Source organism: Symphalangus syndactylus, chromosome 4 (assembly GCF_028878055.3).
Source record: "Symphalangus syndactylus isolate Jambi chromosome 4, NHGRI_mSymSyn1-v2.1_pri, whole genome shotgun sequence".
Lineage (NCBI taxonomy): Eukaryota > Metazoa > Chordata > Mammalia > Primates > Hylobatidae > Symphalangus > Symphalangus syndactylus.
In genome coordinates, this window is record NC_072426.2 from 151514534 (window position 1) to 151523571 (window position 9038).

Sequence of the window (9038 nt, forward strand, 5' to 3'; positions counted from 1 at the left end):
ATTCACCTGTCCAATTTCTTAGTTATACATCTATCAAGTCCGAATAGAAAATACTGAGTTCAAATATTGTACTGTGTCTGAACCAATCAGCACTTCTCCATTTTGCATTTAAAATATCTGCACACATTAAATAATACTAGTTGGCAACAAACAATCAACTTTGGCCAAAAGTCCTAAATTTCAACAAAAGTGTCCTTTGACACAGGTTGGCTAAGATGTCTTGAGTCTGTGCATCTTAACATTTTCCCCATCTAGTTTGTAAATAGGCTGTGTCCATTCAATATAGATTCAAAAGTAAGCAACAGCTGAATATTTTAGGTTCGGAGCACCACTAGCAAGGATCAACAGACTGGATTTAAATTATTTCGGACTTTGGAGCTCTCCTGAGAACTGTTGGATACTAGGGTATTCAACATGATTTTGGGGATAAAGGTTGATCAGAAAGCACTGTTTGAATCAAAATCTAAAGAGTTAGAGACATTTTAGAAATTGCCAAGGAGGGAGATTAGCTCGGAGGAGAGATAAGACATATCAGGGCTCTCAAAAAGGAGCAAATACAGGACATCTTGAGGGTGAATAACAGCCTTGGGGCTGACAATCCTGGTTTGTAGACAACCCAGAGAGAGGCTGGGGTGAGATTGGAGGTTCCGTGGAAGTCCCATCCATCACTGCACAGAAAGCCAATGGGACAGTGACTATTGCCAGGGAATAAGGTGACTTTATTTATTTGGGTGACTTCAGCTGGAGAAACGGCTGGAATCTGTTTTTCTCAACCAACTAAAATTAGAGGTTTATATAGCAGGGAAGGAATGCAGCTACTTGTGGGAAAACAGAAATTAGGGAGGGGTAAGGAAATACTCATGAGTAATGAAGGAGCTGGAGAGGCATTGTCTGGATCTGGTGATCTGGTTTCAGTTCTTTGCCTGAGGGGTCAATATCCTGAGGCAGGAACTAAGATAAGACAAATATAAGTTTCAAGAGTAGTAGGGTCATTTTTTATATTTATTTAAAAAACTATAAATATCAGTTCTATGGCACAATTGGGCCATTTTCAAAAAGTAGGCTGCAAATAGAGGGGGCTGGTTAATCTTAATTTTAGAAGCTACAAGAAACTTTTAGAGATTCAAAATGTATAGCAACATGATAAGAGTTTGCGTATGTTAGGATACTGATTGCCGTGTAGAAAATGCATTGAGATTGGAATAAGAATGGAAGAAGAGACACCAGAGAGGTGTCTATTGTACTTGCCCACGGCAGAGACTGTCATTGTTGAAAAGAAGGCAGAGTCAGAAGACAGATGTAAGAAATGTTTAAGAGATACTATTGACGCAACACTTTGGTCTTCTACAATTACCAGTATCTTCTGTTAGATCTAAGTCTTCTCATTAGAACGACTTGGTAGTAGTTCCAGTAGTAGATTCTATCAAGTGGTTCTAATCACTTCAGATCTTAATGACTTATTTTTATCTACTCCTATTAAAACATAGTAAAATAGAGGCTTCCTCTTTAAGAATTAATGCACATTCCTTGGTTTAGGAATGCCCAGCATCCCTATTCGTTCGCAACACTGAGGTGCTGCTTCCAGTTCTTAGATCTGAATTCATACTGCAACTTTTGTTTTTGCATCAATTATAAGTTTTAAACCTAGACTCAGTTGTCTAATTTGCCCCTCCTTTATGACGTGGATATCTGAACACCAAACCTTTAAACTATGTTTATGTTTTCTGGCTGGCTTGTGCCAGTAATGATTACAAAGCAAAGGAAACCAAGTACTTTAATTGTTCATAAAGAAGTTCACAGCTAGAGTTATTCACTTGTGTTAAAGCAATAAATGGTAAAGAAATTGTCTTACTACTGAAGAAGAATGCTGATAAATTTATTGAGAGTCCCTAGCATTCTTCAAGTTGTAATATTAAATAATTGATATTGCTAGACATTTTAGTTTCTCCAGAGAGGAAACTTTGTTGCCAGGAGAGTTGTGCATTTTGAGAAAGACGTAAGGACACACTCCAAGGAATATGTATAAATTATAACCATAATTATGTTCTGCCTTCAGAGCAGAGCTACAGAGTAGTTTTGATATATTATTCACAGTTGCAATCAGAGGAAACTGAGTCATAAGAAATGTAATTAACATTTTTGATGGCATGGAGTTAATTTGGATGGTAAATGTAGATGAACTCATAAAAAAACTACTTTGCATAATGTACTAAAGCTATTAAATTTTCATAAAGAGATCTCTAATCCTAGTTCAAGAATCCATATCAATGCTATAGGATAATTTAAGACACATAATGTCTTTATTTAATTTATTTTTATTAAAATGGCTTGCTTTTAAACTTCAGACTCTGCTTTAATTATCACATTTTATGCCTCTTATTCAGACATATAAAAAATGTAGTTTTCTTTTTAAATTTATATATGTATTTAATAAACAACTCATGTTATTTGTAGAATAATTTTAAAAAAATGTTTATAGTAAGAAAAAGGCCTCCAGAATGTCAGTACTTCAAAATAACCCTAAGGAGTATACTTATGCCAATGTTTTTTACACATAGATACATACATATTTAGGGTTTCTTAATTTTTGTTTTGATTTTTTGAGAAATTAGATCATGTAACACATATCAATTTGTAGCATTTTTTAACACTATATTATGAATTTTATTAGGTAACTATATATACACATATTTCGTTATTTATATGATTATTTAATGGCTGTGTGTTTCATTCACATATTTTCTGACTATATATTAATATTTTCGTTAGACAAGTTATTTGCACATGTATATTATATTACCACATGATATTAGTATATTATATTACCTCATAGCCTTTAAAAAAGTGCCAGAATGAGGGGAAGCATGGATCGGCCTTGTTTAGGAGAGTGATGCCATCAATAATCACCAAGCCCAATATTTGAATTCAGTAACAACTGTCAATCGTGCTCAGTAGATTAACACTCCTAATACATTTTTTTTTTCTTTTAGATTTTACTAGCTGGGGAAGATTTTATTTTCTTCCTTTATTTAATAAACTCCTACCTATTCCTCAAGACCAATATCAAATGTCCATTTCTGTGACCCAACTTTATTTCTCCTGGGGCATTAGTTATTCCTCTTTCTATACATTTAAATTCATTAACACCCTCCACTACAGACTTTATCAGCCTACCTTGTTAATTTCTTCCAAAAGGTTATTTGTTTCCTTAATAGGGGAAGCATGTGTTATTCATTGTTGTATTCTTAAAACCCCTACAGTGTCTGGCGTAGAGCAGTAATATGTTTATGAACGCCAAGATGCAAGATACTCTGGCATTTAAGGGGCTGTGATATTCAGCTATTAAACATCAATATAATTTTTTTTTTTTTTTTTTTTGAGACAGTCTCGCTCTGTCACCCAGGCTGGAGTGCTGGAGTGAAGTGGTGCAATCTCAGCTCACGACAACCTCCGCCTCCCAGGTTCAAAAGATTCTCCTGCCTCAGTCTCCTGAGGAGCTGGGATTACAAGCGCCCACAACCGCAAAGTGGCTGATTTTTGTATTTTTAGTTCAGACAGGGTTTCACCATGTTGTCCAGGCTAGTCTCCAACTCTTGACCTCAGGTAATTCACCCATCTCAGCCTCCCAAAGTGCACAAATATACTTTTGTGTGTGATTACAATATTAAAATACCTCCATTTTCTGTAGTAAGCTGCAGCTGTTCGAAGCTCTCAAGTGCTCACCTTTTCTTTTCTCTCAGAACTTCCATATGATCCAGGAACTAAATGTTTAATATCTGGAATATCAAAAAGGTCTTTAGGAACTACCTGCTCCAGCATGCACATACCGTAATCTGTTCTCATGGTCTGTGACTCTTCAAGGCGAACAATTTTAATATTATTTTTCCTCATAGATACGTCACATTGCATTTCCTGTTGGACCATTATTATGTTGACTAACTTAGGATATCATCAATATTCAGAGCTTTGAGAAGATACATCCAGGGAGGTTTGTTGTATATGTGGTGATGGTTTGCTTTTTTTCTTTTTTTTTTTTTTTAATTTCCTACACTTTCAGAAAACTCACAAAAGTCATTAAAAAATAAAGGCATCTTCTATTTATTTTCATGTCAATTACTGTACAGTAATTGTGTTCTTTCTATGTCTACAGAATACTGAGAAAATTTTACAAAAGTTACTTAACGTTTTGTAATCTACTTTCTATTACGAGAGCAAATGGAGTGTAAGGCGAGCTGAGTTACTTGCTCCTTTTGAACTCCTGAACTGAATAGGGTAGTGCACGAGTAACTTGTGACACGAGTAACAGCAGCCTGTTTACTGTTAGCTAAGAATCATTTTAGAGCACTGAACACCTTTGAGATTCTTTTCTCATTTAGACTTGCAAAATTTCTACTCTTGATTAACATAACACAACCCAAAGCCATTGCTTATTATTCCTTGATATTGAAAATAATTTTGCGAATTTGTTGTGTATACAAACAAGTTTTTCTAATCTTACAAAACATGTTTAACTACATTGCTGATTAGTTTTAGTTCAGTGGAGTTTTTATAACATGGTTGTAGCTATTCTGGTATACGATGCCTTTCAAAACAGTAAAATGCAAGTATGGTGTTGGTGTAATAAAATTTTTCCACTAATACATTTGAAATCTGAATCATCTATATTTTAGACCTATACAGTGAGCTTTATTCTGCCTTAAAAAGTAGAGGGAAACAAAATTAAAAATTTTTGGAATACATTTTAATCCCTTTTTTTTTTTTTTTTTTTCGAGACGGAGTCTCGCTCTGTCGCCCAGGCTGGAGTGCAGTGGCGCAATCTCGGCTCACTGCAAGCTCCGCCTCCCGGGTTCACGCCGTTCTCCTGCCTCAGCCTCTCCGAGTAGCTGGGACTACAGGCGCCCGCCACCACGCCCGGTTAATTTTTTGTATTTTTAGTAGGGATGGGGTTTCACTGTGGTCTCGATCTCCTGACCTCGTGATCCACCCGCCTCGGCCTCCCAAAGTGCTGGGATTACAAGCGTAAGCCACCACGCCCGGCCTTAATCCCATTTTTTAAATTACCTGAAGATTTTCAAAATCATTTATTTATGTAAGGTTGCTAGTGAAGTTATAGATGGCTACTGTGTTTATTAATAACTTGTATTTCTCCAAATCTAGTTTGGCCCCTGTTATTACTTCTAGAGGATTTAGAATGACTGCAGGGAGAAGAGAAATGGAAAATAATATGAGGTTTCAGAGCACGATAAGGGAAACAGAGTGGGGAGAATTAGAAGAAAGTCTTGTAACTCGAACTCCCGTATCATCCTCCCAACTCAGTTAAATTCTTCTCCTAGGCTAGATTCCTTCACAACCCTCTCTGATTCTTTCAGAGCCAGAACCATTATCTTAGAGCTTGACTCATTTTCCTCTAAGATGATTTATCTTGACAAAAATCTCATCCTCTAGTAATCATCCCTAGAGAGACTCCAGTAGATGAAGAAACATTTGGACCATGGATCTTTCTCAGGTGGAGCTTTTGATTATGGAATGTGGTTGAAATGATACTTATACCTCACTTTTTAACAATACATTCCTGAATAGTAGTATTTCAACATTACTGGTAGAAAATCCTGGAAAACAGAGTATTGCATTTTGCTCAATGAAGGAGGAAAAATATGCCACCTGCTATAGAAATAACTATGTATTATAGATTTTAAGATAGCTAGAAGTTTTTGCATGTTGTCACCACAAAGAAATTACAAATTTTGAAAGTGATGAATGTAATAATTACCCAAATTTGATCATTATACCATGTATACATGCATTAAAACATTACATTATAACAGTGCAGCCATCAAAAGGAATGAAATAATGTCTTTTGCAGAAACATGGGTGGAATTGGTGGACATTATATTAGGTGAACTAACTCAAAAGCAGAAAATCTAATATGGCATGTTTTCACTTTACGTAGGAGATAAACATGGGTCCATAAGGACATTAAGATGGAGATAATAGACACTGGGAACTCCAAAAATGGGGAGTATAGGAGAGGGTGAAGGCTGAAAAATTATTTATTCAGTAAAATGTTGAATATTCGAGTGACAGATACACTGGTAGCCCAATCCCCACCATTATACAATATACCCATGTAACAAACATGCACATATTACCCCTGAATCTAAATTAATAAATAAAATTCAATATCTCTTTGAATTATACAACATGTATTTCTGAAAAAAGAAATACTACAGTGTACCATATAAATATGTACAATTATTATGTGTCAATTATAAACTTAAACATTTAATTAAAAAAATGCCACCTTGGTTATTGTTTGTTTTCAATTAAAGGAACTTGTAAAACAACAGGTACAAAAGGATCACTCTGACCTTTGCTCTGTGTCTTAAAATTTAAAGATGAAATTCTTATGTAGAATGTATCCTTCCTATACTAGAAAAAAGGCAATGATCTTATCATCAAGGATGGAAAGGTGAGGCCGAGAAAATTCTGTATAACAGCAAACCTTGTTAAACTAACCCTTATCTGTCCAAGTAAAGACCCTCGCCTAAGCCCCTTTGTCTTATCAAATTCTCAGTTTTCCATTCTTTGTTTCATTCAGTATACAGGTAACGGACTCTAACTGCTTCTTTGGGGTTTTCATTTCTTTATAAGGGTGCCGATGCCACATGAAACTTACATGAAATAAATTTCTATGCCTTTCTCCTGTGAATCTGTTTTATATCAATTTAATTATCAGACCCAGCCAAGACCCTGAGAGGATAGAGGTGGAGTCTTGCTGCCCCTACACTCATATATTGTAATTACTGCTTTATTATTTCTAGAAAATCTTTGATTGCTGGTTATGTCTTCTTAACTCCAGTTGGCTTATTCAAACCAGTTTTCTTCATTTTGGGTGACTATGCATTTAAGATATTAGGGCAATCAAAAATAAAAAATTATTTTATATCTACGAATGTTAAGTATTCAGAGCTAAGAAAGAGACAGTATTTCTGGCTGCCAGAGATATTAAAATCTCTAGAAAGTGGTATGTCCCTTTCGCTGCTGCGGCCACCGCCATGAGTATACTCAGCCTTCAGAAGAGGCTCGCCTCTAGAATCCTCCGCTGTGGCAAAAAGAAGGTCTGGTTGGACCCCTGTGAGACCAATGAAATCGCCAATGCCAACTCCCGTCAGCAGATCCAGAAGCTGATCAGAGATGAGCCGATCATCCTTAAGCCTGTGCCTGTCCATTCCTAGGCTCAATGCCAGGAAAACACCTTGGCCGGCTGTAAGGGCAGGCAACATGGGCATAGGTAAGCAAAAGGGTACAGCCAATGCCCAAATGCCAGAGAAGATCACGTGGATGAGGAGAATGAGGATTCTGCACCTGCTGCTCAGAAGATATTGTGAATCTAAGAAGATTGATTGCCACATGTATCACAGCCTGTACCTGAAGGTGAAGGGGAATGTGTTCAAAAACAAGTGGATTCTCAGGGAACACAGCCACAAGCTAAGGCAGACAAGGCCCGCAAGAAGCTCCTGGCTGACCAGGCTGAGGCCAGCTGGTCTATGATCAAGTAAGCACGCAAGTGCTGTGAAGAGAGCCTCCAGGCCGAGAAGAAGGAAATCATCAAGACTTTGTCCAAGGACGAAGAGATCAAGATAGAAAAGCTCCCCCTTAGTCTGTACACGCTGGCCTCCATGATTGCACAGATCAGCCATTGAAATAAAACAAGCCTTTATCTGCTTAAAAAAAAAGTGGTACATAATAGTAGTGACTATTAATTCTCTATATTCTCCTGTAGTCCACATGAAGCACCAATGCACGTTATAAAAACAGGCTCACCAATTTTCTAAGTACAAACTTGGCTTTCCTAAGAAAAGGTGTACTGCTTATCAAACACACACACATCTCTATAAATTAAAGATATTACATAATTCCACTTTGTGAGGAAGTCATTATTTGCATTTCAATGATTAAACACTATCTCCCCTCATAGGCAAGGTGCAAATTACATTAATGCTAGTGTACAGTTCATACATATAACTACCCAAAGTATTTTGAATGGATACAGATGGCTTTCAGTTTATCTTCAGATTTTCTGTGTAATCTTTCCCCAAATTACTATTCACTGCTATGAATAAATACAATTTTGCTGTTAAATGTCTTAGTTGAGCGTTATAAGGAAATATTGACATATTTTTCCCTTTATGATTATACCTGATTTCTACTTGAAATATAATATTTTTCTGAGAATTGGTGAGACAGAAGAATTCAGACAACAAAATTGTCATTTCTATAGTCTAAAGTTTTGAGCAGAAAAAAAATTAGAATTGATGTTTGAATTTCCTGCTGTTTTTGCCTTAGATGATTCTCTTTTACAGATGAACAATACTCTTCAAAATGTTTGATAGCTGGATCACAACTTCAGAGGGATAATCACAAAAATACCTCTTTGTAGTAGCTATACTTTAAAGTCTGTTGTTAACAGCCTTCAGTTTAAATTGTTGTCTTCTGGCTATATATTCTCAGATTGAAAATCTACAGAGTTACTTCATTTACTCTTGTGTAATACAGTCTGATTACTGATAAGCTTCTAGTTTCAGTGACTATTTGTAGATTATATTTTCTATCTTTTTGCTTAATGAAGTATTTTTATAAGCTGTATTTTTCATTTTATCTTAATGACCTAAAAAAGATCAAACTTTGTTTTTAATTTGCTTTCAAAAATATTCAAATTAGAACTTGCATTTCTCAGTTCACTGTGTTGGTGATGATTATCAGAATGAAACAGCAAATACAAGAAAGTGCATCTTTTATGGTTGGATACACCCATCAACAGAAACAAACAAAAAAAATGCGGCTCTTTTTTCAAATAAGCTAGAGAAAGCATCTGTCTTACTGGAAACAGTACACTTCACCAACCATGTAAGAACTTATTTTTATTGTCATAATTTAGCTGGTTGAAAGTGGCTTTTACCAGTCTGCAAGTTACTTCCTGTTTTGATTAAGGAGGCTTTCTAAAGGGACACCAATGAACTGCAGTAGATAGTAATTTC

General features: G+C 35.9%; 1 pseudogene; it reads left to right on the top strand.

Moving 5' to 3' along the window:
• Window positions 1–7046: 7046 nt before the first annotated feature.
• Window positions 7047–7703, top strand: LOC129480180 (large ribosomal subunit protein eL19-like; annotated as a pseudogene).
• Window positions 7704–9038: the final 1335 nt, after the last annotated feature.